Source organism: Eptesicus fuscus, chromosome 8, assembly GCF_027574615.1.
Source record: "Eptesicus fuscus isolate TK198812 chromosome 8, DD_ASM_mEF_20220401, whole genome shotgun sequence".
NCBI classification, from domain to species: Eukaryota; Metazoa; Chordata; class Mammalia; order Chiroptera; family Vespertilionidae; genus Eptesicus; species Eptesicus fuscus.
In genome coordinates, this window is record NC_072480.1 from 65,341,657 (window position 1) to 65,353,802 (window position 12,146).

At 43.7% G+C, this 12,146-nt stretch overlaps 1 protein-coding gene across 1 annotated transcript in view; it reads right to left on the bottom strand.

The window, feature by feature from the left end:
* Positions 1-10,495, bottom strand: part of GGACT (gamma-glutamylamine cyclotransferase) — a 51,372-nt gene extending 40,877 nt beyond the window's left edge. The window contains exons 1-2 of the mRNA XM_054719918.1: positions 10,441-10,495; positions 6,199-6,361 (exon numbers count right to left, since the gene is read on the bottom strand). The gene's annotated coding sequence lies outside the window, so the exon portion shown is untranslated. The remainder of the gene's footprint in view (positions 1-6,198; positions 6,362-10,440) is intronic.
* Positions 10,496-12,146: the final 1,651 nt, after the last annotated feature.

Sequence of the window (12,146 nt, forward strand, 5' to 3'; positions counted from 1 at the left end):
TGATCCCTAGAAAAAGCCATATCCTATTTAGAATAATTAAATGGTATTCTTTGTAATGAAGTTTAATCTCTTGTGCATAGAAAAAGTTGTATAACCCTCTCTGCATTACTAAACACTGCACACTAAAGATGATGTAGCTCACCCACAGTTGATTGCAGCATTATTCACAGTAACCAAGAGGTGGAAGCAACCCGAGTGTTGGATAAACAAAATGTGGTATCTATTCCTATCTAATAAAGAGGGAATATGCTAATTGACCATCACAACCTCACAAAGATGGCAGCGCCCACAGCCAATAAGGAGGGAATATGCTAATTGACTGTCACGCCCTCAAAGATGGTGGTGCCCACAGCCACAAGATGGCGGCACCCAGTCCCCTCAGCCCCCCAGCCACCTAGGGCTGGTCCGAGGCACAGGCAAGCCTCGGATGGCAGCTGCCCGAGGCTTGTGCTGCCAGCAGTGGCAGCAGCAGAGGTGTGATGGGGGTGTCACCTTCCCCTGATCACCGGGTCACCTCCTGGACTGTGAGAGGGGGCAGGCCAGGCTGAGGGAACCCCCCCCCCCACTCCAGTGCATGAATTTTCATGCACCAGGCCTCTAGTATACAATATTCAGTCAGACAGGAAGGAAATTCTGACACATGCTACAAAGTGGATGAGCCTTGGGGACATTAATTATGCTGAGTGAAATAAGCCAGTCGCAAAAAAAAATAAAAAATACTGTATGATCCCACTTGTATGAGGTACCTAGCGCAGTCACATTCATAGAGACAGAAGTAGATGGTGGGCGCCAGGACCTGGGGGAGGAGAAATGGGGAGTGACTGTGTAACAATGGGTAAAGAGTTTCAGTTTTGCAAGATGAAATTGTTTCAGAGTTCTGTTGTACAACAATGTGAATATACTTAACTGCATTTAAATAGTTAAGATGGTAAATTTTATGTTATGATTTATCACAGTTAAACATGAGAAAATTATCTGATAAATGATATACTTTAATAGTTAAGATGGTAAATTTTATGTTATGATTTATCACAGTTAAACATGAGAAAATTATCTGTTAAATGATGTAATTGGTAAGCTGTCGTAATAATGCAGGGTCCTCAAGCTGATCAATTGTGGACTGTTACAGATAGAGCCCAATCCATGTCAAGCTTCAGGACTTACGCCTGCTACTTGAATAATTATCTGGGACTTATAGCAGGATTCACCTGCTAAAAGAAAACGTGGAACTTGACATCTTTCACTATATAATATTTGCTATTATCATTGGAAAATTATAAGTTGTTAAAGCTGGAAGGAACTTTACAAATTACACTTTACAGTCAAAGAAAGTGAAATATAGACCTTAACCAAGCAATTTAAGATAATACAGTTAGTAATTATGAGAAGAACTGGAAAGAGAAACCATCTCCGGCTCCCTCTATGATCCTCTTAATGAATGGACCGCCTTAACTCTCTAGAATTCCTTAACCTCTGAACTGCACTGTTTAATATGCTGCCACCAGGGGGCAGCAGGTGTATTAGTCTGGTATTCTAAAACCATGGATTTAAGGCCCCAATACATTTCTATTATTCCTTCCTCCAACCCAGCCCCCCAAAATATACATGCATATTTATAAAACTTTATTAATATTAACAAGCATAAAGTTTAAAGGACATCCATAACTTTGTTGTTGTTGTTAATCCTCACCTGAAGATTTTTTTCCCATTGATTTTTAGAGAGTGGGAGGGAGGGAAGAAGGGGGAGGAGAGGGGAGGGAGAGAGAGCGAGCAACACTGATGTGAAAGACACACATTGATTGGTTGCCTCCTGCATGCACCCCAACCAGAGTGGGGATATGTGAGTGCCTTTGACCAGGAATTGAACCCGTGACCCTTCGGTGCATGGGCCGACGCTCTAACCACTGAGCACACTGGCCAGGGCATAGTACACCCATAACTTTTTAAACAAAACAATACTTGGGTCCAATGGAAGTAACATCCTTTCTAAGCCTTCACTGTTTTTTATTTATTCCAGTCCTAACTGATGTAAAGGTCAATTAATATGTTAGTTTTAAATAAAAAATGACTTAACCACAGAAACCTATCCTATTACTTTACATGTGGAAACAGATTTTCCTAGTACTTGGCCTGTGAGGCTTCAGACCACAACCTCAAGCCCATTGGAGAATTTGTCCTCAATCTTCCTTTCTTGGTCAAGCTCAGGCTTTCTTTCTAAGGCCTCTATGTTACAAAGGAAGGTCTCTCAACAGGTTTAACCCTTCAGCAACTGTTCGCAAGCAAAAAACAGAGAGATCCTAGTGACAAAGAAAACCCTGTATGCACACCATCCTCCTAATGACATGACAGTAATTTCTACTCTGCTTTTAAACGTAATACCACCGACCAGAAGCTCACAGCATAGCCACTAGTGGGTGAGACTTGAGTTTAAAGACAGTCCCTCCCGAAGTAATGACCTTGGGCACCGAGACTTTCAGAATTCCATCTAACGCTAGGCAGGAGGGACGACAACATTAGCAGTGACATTTTGGTAATTAAGCCCGTAGTCAACTTCACACTTTCAAGCAATAGTGACCAGGGACCATGGTCCCTAAATTATTCAAATACAAGCTTTTACTACTGCCGCAGACACATGGGAGCAGTCCGCTTTAGCATTACAACGGTGCTCCCTAGAGTTAAAAGGCATTCAAAGAAATTATTCTCTGCTTAGATCATTTATTCTCCTGTAACTAATGAGTCACCAGTTAAGCTAACCTAGCATGAAGCAATTAACTATTGGTTACTAATGGCAAAATAGGAATGGGACATGCATAAGATGCTTATAATGAATGAATTACTGCAAAATGCATCATGTATTCAGATACTATTCTGGAATCCTTTGCCATATACTATGTATCAATGATGAGATTTAAGAAAGAGTCCTATCTACATATTCTGCTTTTAACTTTTTTCCCAATATAGAATACTTACTATTTTTAAATGTAGACTATCTCCCAAAACAGAAATATTTATTTTTATAACAGGTACATAAAATAAGCTTAATTCAGTAATTTATTAAAGAATTATTAGAATTGATTTTTTATAATATTTAAAAAACTGAAATAAAATAATGAAAAAATAAAACCAACATACCTATTAGGATAGCTCAAATTTAAAAAAAAAACCACAACAATATCAAGTGCTGACAAGGATACGGAGCAACTAGAACTCCCATACATTCTGGATGGGGATACAAATGACAGGGCACAGCCACACTGGAAAACAGTTTGGTAGTTTCTTATAAAGTTAAACAGACATTTACCAGATGACCAAGCCATCCCACTCCCGAGATCTGCCCCAAAAGATGGAAACTTTTGACCAAATAAAAACCCATATAAAAATGTTTATAGCAGCTCTATTCATAATCCCCCCAAACGGTAAAGAATCCAATGTCTTCCAACAATGACTGGATACACAAATTGTGGTACGTCTGTAAGATGGAATATCATTTGGGAATAAGAAAGGATACACACATCTGAGTGAAAAAAGCCAGTCTCAAAGGTTTCATACTATATAATTTCATTTACGTGACTTTCTGGAAACGTCAAAACTTATACTAATCCCCCCTCATGGTTTTCATTATGTTTTTTATAATCTGCATCTAACTTTATAGAAAACCAAATCAAGAGAGAAAGAGTAATTCAAAGCAGGCAATTGTGATTCTACTAAGAAATAAGGGGCTTAAAGAATGCTTTTCAGACCTCATTCAATGCTCATAAGTTAGTAAAACCATCATGAGCTGTAGGAATATTAATACTTTTCATTAACTTTGCTGCATGCTCCTAAGTAGAGATGACAACAGGAAGAGCTAAACACTCAAAAAGTTAAAAAGCAGATGTAGTAATCTGAACAAATGGACAAGGGTACAGCATGATGTGCGAAGTACCTCTCCAATTTACTCCGGCATAACTCAAAATGTCAGAGTTCCATAAAACACCCCCCACTGACGGCAGTGAGCTCTTTCTGACTGGCTGCCCATTCTGTGGAAGGCACTACTGGGGAATCAAACTGAGGAAGTCCTGGTTCTCATGTAATCAGCATTAATAGATGAGAAAATGCTAAACATTTCAGTCTGAATTGCGTTTAAAATAGTCCAACACTGTGTCAGGCTAGCATGCAAAAACTATTACATGGGTAAGAACAACAGAAAGAACGAAAAGGTAAAGCAACTGCAGCAGCAAAGCCCCATCAGGGTGCGGAGACAGGTGTGACCCGTGGGGAGGACGGGGGCACAGGAGGGAATCCATGAAGGTTTCTGACAGCCCATCAGCCGAGCTCTGAAGAACGGGTGACATTTCACCTGGGGAGCCAATGACTCCTGTCCCTCCGAAGTGTTATTAATGTTGAGGAAGGAGGGGCCCAAAGCGTCTAGAGCAGAGCCACCGCCCCAGTGTGGAGGAGCAGTGGAAACAGGCTCTGACAGCGATGAGCACCTGGGAGTAACGCATCTGACGGCCCCAAATGCCTGGAAAGCTGTCCTGATCCTGCAGCAGCTAATGCATCAGGAGGCGGGGTGAATGAATACAGGCCCCTCCCTCCCTAGAGATGTCCACGTCCTAATCCCCAAAACTTGTGAACATGTGACCGTGCAACGCACAAGGGACTTTTCAGATGTGATTAAAGCCAATGGCCTTGGGATGCAGAAATGATCCTGGATTATCCACATGGGCCCAATCTGACCACGAGTCCTTAAGAGCAGAGAAGCTTTCCTGGCTCCGAGCAGGGAGCGAGCTGTGACCGCCTTGGAGGGCTCAGAGGGATGCGAGATGTCTACCTTTCAAGGTGGAGGGCAATGAACCAAGGAATGCGCGCAGAAAGCTCCAGAAAACAGATTCTCCTCCAGGGCCTCAGGGTGGGACTCAGCCCCGCTGATGCCTTCCTTCCAGGCAGTGAGATCCAGCAGCACCGGGAACCCAACGCAAAATCAGATGCGCGTCTCCCAGTCCTTAGGCCTGTGCGCGTGCCCTTTCTCTGCTGCCCCGGTGAAGGGCACTTCATTCCATTAGAATATGCGGCCTTCCAAATCTCCTCTCTCCGGACCCCACTTAACCAACCCATGTGAGGTCATGACCCTACTACATAGAGTCCCTCAGCACCAACCCCTCTCCACCTTAGTCCCTGCTATTTGCATTCTTCTCCTTTTCAGAGTTTACATGTATTGAGTATGTACTGAACGCCAAGTACTATGTAAGGAATTTCTCATGGGTTTTCTTAGTCAATTCTCCCAACAACCTTATCAGGTGGACATGACTGTTATGCCCATTTTTTAAAACAAAAAAGTTGAAAATCACCCCGCTAATAAATGGCAGAACCAGGATTAAAACCAGGAGTCTGACCAAAGAGTCGGTCCCCTTAACCATGACAATATCTGTCTCCTAAGTGAGAAATATAAGTTCCAAGATCTTGTGCATTTATTAACACAATACCCTTTAGCATACAGACAATTAATAGTTGCTGAATATGAACCAATGGGGCAAAGACAGTTTTACCCTACTATTCTTCTTTTTTTTTTTTTAAGAAAACTTTATTATGAGAAGTCAAGTACATATAAAAATAATGATATAATGATTCCCCCAAACACCCACCCCCCAACTTCAATACTTATCAATGTAGGGTCTATCTTAATGTTAATATTTAATCCATTTAATATGATATTATCTGGTAGAAAAAGCCCCCTTTAATGTTATTCTTTTTCAGAATCACATGTTCTTAAGCTCTCATTACATGTTCATTTATCTGTGTTAAAGCAAAAATTTTTTTAAATAACCTTGAAATGGTTATTATCTTTCTAAGCAAAACACAAAGCAAGTAAACTGTAAAGAGATTTTATTTTTTCCCTATATAAAATTAAAATTTTCTGCAGAGCATAAGTACTGTAAACAAAGTTTTAAAAAATGGGGAAAACAGCTGTAACATATTATATGACAAAAATTAGCATTCTCAGTATATAAAGAATTCTTACAAACCAATAAGAAAAAGACCACGCCCCCATGGCGGTGTCTGGAAAAATGGGTACAGAGACGAACAGTTTCCCCTCCTGGTCTTAAGTGACAAAAAGACAAGGACTCCCTCCTCACAGTATTTGTCAACATACTTTCTCTGGTGCTCTGGAATTAAAGAGCAACAGACACTAAAGAACAGAGGAAAAACAATTCTCACCTGTAAGCTTGTTTCTTCAAAACCGTGTGACCCTGGGATCCAGCGACATATTAAGCCTGAGAGTCTGAAAAGCTTTTGACTTCAGAATCCTTCCAAACAGGACCCCAGGATACGTACTCCCACCTTAGGGCATAACCAGAAGCCAGGGATCCCGTTCTCAGTCCTGCTGGGGGTGAGGTGAAGAGGAGGGTGGGTGAGGAACGTTGTTTATGTGACAAGGGGCTTAAAAACAAAATCAAATCACCCAGCCCCCGCTGGAAGGCATTCTAGGCCTTGGATGGGGGCCAAAGGAAGGAAGTTACTTCCACTCAATGACAAAATGTGGTTTGGCTGCCCGAGAGGCCACAGGATGCCCTGAAGAAGGCAAGTTCCCGCTGACCCAGCAGAGGGGTTCAAAGTTCTCTCAGCCTCCTTGAGAAATGGCAGCTATCGCCTCTCCTTCAAGAACGGAAAACAAGAAGAGAAAGGAAAAAGTGTATTCTCAGTCACCGGGCAAAGACTAATGCAGAAGAAACGAGCCTCCTGAATGAGGGTTTCCAACTCTTTTAAGGTCATAAATGTATATTTAAAAAAAATTCAAACTACGTCTGCCAAAAATGATGAACCTGAACTTAAGCCTTTCGGTCTAACGTCCGGCTAACAGAAAATACAGGAGCTAGAGGAGCAAGCTAAACCATACTATACAAAAAGGTGAATAAATCCAGAATGTGAGGCATCTATAGGCGACCAGGTGACACCAACAAACTACTGGCATTAAAGAAACTCACAGGCACTGTGTTAGGCCAGCGATTTCCAACCTTTTTCATCTCATGGCACACACAAACTCATTACTAAAATTCTGCGACACATCAGAAAATATATTTTTACCCATCTGACCAAAAAAAAAAAAAAGGTATAATTTTGATTCATTCACACCAGACAGCTATTGTTGTATTGGCTGTGGTCATTTTTGACAATCTAAGGGAAAAGAGGTTAGTATCCCTGACTAAACAGTCAGGTACTGTGTGTTTTAAAAACTCTTGCGGTACACTGGTTGAAAACCTCTGCTTTAGACAATGGTTGGCAAACTATGGCCCAGCCTACCAGTGATTCATGTACATATCATCTATGGCTGCCTTTGCAGGACAAGACGCTGAGTAGTTAGTTGCAACAGAGATCACATGGCCTGCAAAACCTAAGAGAGTTAGCACCTGGCCCTTTTAAGAAAACGTTTGCCAAACCCCTGGTCCTAGATTTAAAAAGACGATACTCAACACAATACCACATTTGGCCCATGTTTGGACTCCAGTTCACACAAACCAACAGTAAGAATAAGTGCATTTCTGAGGCAATCAAGGAAATTTGACTGGGGACTGGGTTTTCGAAAACAACAAGGAATTATTGTTAATTTGATTAGGAAGTGACAATGGTATCCTATCTAATAAAGACTGAATATGCAAATGGACTGTAACTCCACGACAAAGATGGCGGTGCCCACTGCCAATAAGGAGGGAATATGCAAATTGACGTGACAAGGCGAGAGGCAGAAGGCGGCTCCAGGCCGGAGCGAAGGAAGGCCTATTCTTGCACAAATCTTCGTGCATGGGGCCTCTAGTAGTAATATAAAAAAATGCCCCTTTTTTGGGGGGTGCCTATTGCACTATCTAGGGTGAAATATTGTGTTGTCTGAAATTTAAACTGCTGCAACAACAGCAAAAAAATAAATAAATAAAGCAATTGTTTTAACAAATTGTTAAATCTATTTGATGGATATATTGAAGTTCATTATATCATTCCCTCTGCTTTTGTTTGCTTTAATTAAAAAGAAAAATAAACCAAAACCTTGATTAAAAAAAAAAAAAAAGTTTATCGCCACACAGCCTTTCTCTCCAGGCACGCCTCTCACCCGACCCCACTCCTTCTTACACTGGGTCCAACCTCAACATATCATTTGCTCCCATATCTCTGAACATAGTTACATTTTAAACTTCTTATCTTTGCTCATGGTGTCTACCATCAGGAATGCAACATTACACTCCTCTGCCTATAAAAATTCTACTCTCGCCCTAACCGGTTTGGCTCAGTGGATAGAGCGTCGGTCTTCGGACTGAAGGGTCCCAGGTTCAATTCCGGTCAAGGGCATGTACCTTAGTTGTGAGCACATCCCCAGTGGGGAGTGTGCAGGAGGCAGCTGATCGATGTTTCTCTCTCATTGATGTTTCTAACTCTCTATCGCTCTCCCTTCCTCTTTGTAAAAAATCAATAAAATATATTTTTAAAAAAATTCTACTCTCTGCTCAAGGTCCAGATGTGACCTTCCCCAAATCCTCCAGCGAGAGAATTCATCGTTGGGCTCCAACAGCAACCTGCCTCTTTGGCAGGCATTCCATCCTTCTCAGCACTTCAGCTATTTACCATGTCTGTTACCTCATAATGCCATACAAACCCGGAAACTTCCAGTAACCAGCTCTCTTCTGTACACCCACTGGAGGGCTACAATAATATCATCTTACACAGCTCTCAGGTCCAACCTAAACAAGGCTTTCTTGCCCTGAGCAGTTTCGCTGACAAGAGAGAGACCCTCAATTAAAGAATGGGTCCCTGGTAAGCAAGATGCTGGTCACGTTTAACCAATGCTCTCTTAATGAAATCTCTAATGACTAAAGTTTGCACCTGGCTAAGATCACTTGCTTTTGTCCTCCTACTGTCACCTCTGCTTGAGATGGGTCCCTCTGCAAACACGGCTGCCTGCATCATGCCAGCCTGCAGGGCGCCCTACCCACTCCGAAAAGCCCTGGCTAATGTGGGTGCAAAGCCTTTCAATGACTCCACTTGGGACAGCTGACGCAGGTTAGGACTTTTGAGAGATCTTACTAGATCAAATGAAGAGAAAAATGAGCAGGTAATTTAAACACATAAACAGTTTCAGTTTCTGCCTGTGTTCCATTCTACTTCCTGCTGCCCTTTACCCAAGGCCAGCAGGAATAACCGCCCTCTCTAGGACCAGTGTTAATAGTGAGGGCCCTTGTTAGCAAGGTCAGCTGGTCCAAAATGTGTCCAAACAAAAACCCACCAATTAGAAATTTTAACTTTGCCAACTCCACTTTTGAAATACAATGCTCTCCGCCAGGTAGTGTGCTTCGGAGTTTCTAGTTTCTCCTGGGAGTCGGTTCAAGAAAACAGCATTTGGGGGAAATGAGGGCCAACTACAGGAGCTCTTCATAGTAGCATTTCAGTAAATTGTGTGAGATTGGGGAGAACAGTCTTCAACTGAAGGAAAAAGTGCATATGTACATGCGTGATTCAGACCTACACTTTACATGGGTCAACCCAACTGACTTAGAGATACCCCTTAGTTTCTAATACATGATTTCTCCCCGGGACATGAAGCCAAATGAATAACCTGCTTTTAAAAAAGGGCAACCAGGAATTTTCTTATCAGTTCAATATGAACAAAGTCAGCTTGGCGTGAACTGTGCCCCTAATTAGGGTTTCCAGTGCGATTGTGTTATCTTTGGTGAACAGAGTGAACCAGCAACAACCATATTGCGTAATCAAGGCGGTAAGAGAAACAAACGGCTCCAAAACTTCCTAAGTGTCACCAACGGCTCCAAAGGAAAAACTAAGCTCAAAAACTGGCAAATGCCGGAAGTTTTTCTATTTCTTTTGTAGCTTTTGGTCTCTTCACAAACACGAATCTCTAAAATTAAAGACAATTCCAGCCCAGCCAGCATGGCTCAGTGGTTGAGCATCGACTTAAGAGCCAGGAGGTCACTGGTTCGATTCCCGGCCAAGGGCACATGCCTGGGTTGTGGGCTCGGCCCCCAGTAGGGGGCGTGCAGGAGGCAGCCGATCAAGGATTCTCTCTCTCATTGATGTTTCTCTCTCCCTTCCTCTCCGAAGTCAATAAAAATATATTTTAAAAAAATAAATAAAAGAACATTAAAACAAATCCCGGAAAGTGTTAAGCCTTATTCATGAAGTAGTCCCTTCTCCCTTATTAGCAACAGCCGTGCACACCTGCAGGCAGGTCCCGTTTCTGGCAGCGGCGCCCGCCTCCACCGAACGAGCCCAACCGCCCGGTCCCGGCCCAGCCGGCCCGCCCCCTCCTCCTTCCCCACCTCCCCCACCCCGCGGGCCGGGCCGGGACGCGGCCCCGGAGCTGCACGCCGCGCAGGGACGTCCGGCCCGAGTCCCCGGGTCCCCTGCGCAGACAGGCGGGGCAGCTCCGGGCCCTCGGCTCGGCCCCAGCCCGACCCTCACCTGCTGCAGAGCGCGGCGCCCGCGGGGAGCGCGGGCCGGGCAGCCGAGCGGAAACCTCCGGGGGAGACTGACCCGCCGCCCCGCGAGGCCGCCCCCGGCGGCGCCCCCTGGAGGCGGGACGCGGTACCACCCCGCTCCGGCCACGCCGCTGTGTGCCTTGCGCTTGGGCAGCGCACACGGGAGGCGCCGGGGCAGACAGGTAAGCTCGCTCTGACACCCCACCCGGGCGCTCCCGGCCTGCCTCACTCCCTGGGGGACCCAGAGCGCCTGGCGGGGGGTAGGGGGGCGGGAATACACCACATCAGCTACACACCAACACACGCATAGACCAGCTTCTGTGGAATGAAGTCACCAGTTAACTGTCAAAAAAACCTCATAGCCAACTAGTTCAAAGTAGTGGTTTTCAAAATGTGGTCCCAGAACAGTAGCTTCAGCTACTGAACAAAGAAATGCAAAATCTCAGGCTACACCCCAGACTTTCTGAACCAGCAGCTGGGGGGGCGGGGGGGGGGTTGGGGCAGGTGTGCGCATTTTAATGAGTGCTTCAAGTTTGAGAACCATGGTTTATTGAAGATTTGCTCCAGTTACTCTCAAACTGTATTGTCTATATGAGTCAACTGTAGATCTTGTTTAAAAATGCAGATCCTAAATGCAAAATAATAGTGAATATAAGCTGTGATTGAAAAAATAAAATTTAAAAAGTGCAGATTCTAGTTGGGGTAGTCTGGAGCAGGACCTAGATCCCACAGGATTTACGCGTGTATGGGCACACACAAGGGCACGGCCACAGCAAACACGGCTGCCCGGCAAACACAGGGGTGGGGACTCCCCTCATCAAGGCGAAAGGCACAGTTTCTCAAGAAAAGTTTTCAGTCAGCTTAGAAGAGTCCTTGGCTTGTCAGTTTAGGGTTGGTGGGTTACACAGGAGCCCTGGTGAGCCAACTGCTCTGGAGGGGTTAGTTACCGAGTTGATTCATCGAGGTTGTCAGATTGCATCCGAATGGTACAGGTGAGTCACTCCCTGAAAAAGATTTCACCCACCGCCCCCTCTTTTCCTGCTCACCGTGGTCCATTGCTCTGCCATCTACAATCTCCCACATCCTCCAGGCTCAGGGTTCTGCAGCTGGTAAATGATATGCCTGCTTTCAAAACTCAACAAACATTTCCTTTATCAACCGAAATAATTTAAGCTAGCAAATGATCTTTAACTGGAATCATCTAGTTTGGCCATTTTTGTTACCTAAATCTCAGCAGGAAACTGCCAAATTCTGTTTTCCAGACCATGGTGTCAGAAGGTAGATGCCTAATTTCTATTTGACTAAATACAGTGCACTGCCCTTGCCACCATGGTGCACAGAATAGGTATTCAATAATGTTTAATTGGTTTACTTTTTGATCCTTTACCCTGTGTAAATCAATACAAACTTAACAGAAAGGCTTTACAGTTAAACATGGGATCCATGAAATAGAGGCTAATTTAGAAAATATGTGCGCAAAAAGTACAAAAAATAAAGTATGCAAATAATTGGATTCCTTGCTTCCATTTCTAAACCTAGTTCTAAAAAAATTGTTCAATTTGAAAGCAGCAGGGTTATTTTTCATAACCTTGCCAAGTTATTTTACTTAATACAACAGGTCTTACTGCTAAACAATATCCATGGCAAAGAAATGAATGAGTAGACAAAAACCAACCTCATGAAGCTAAT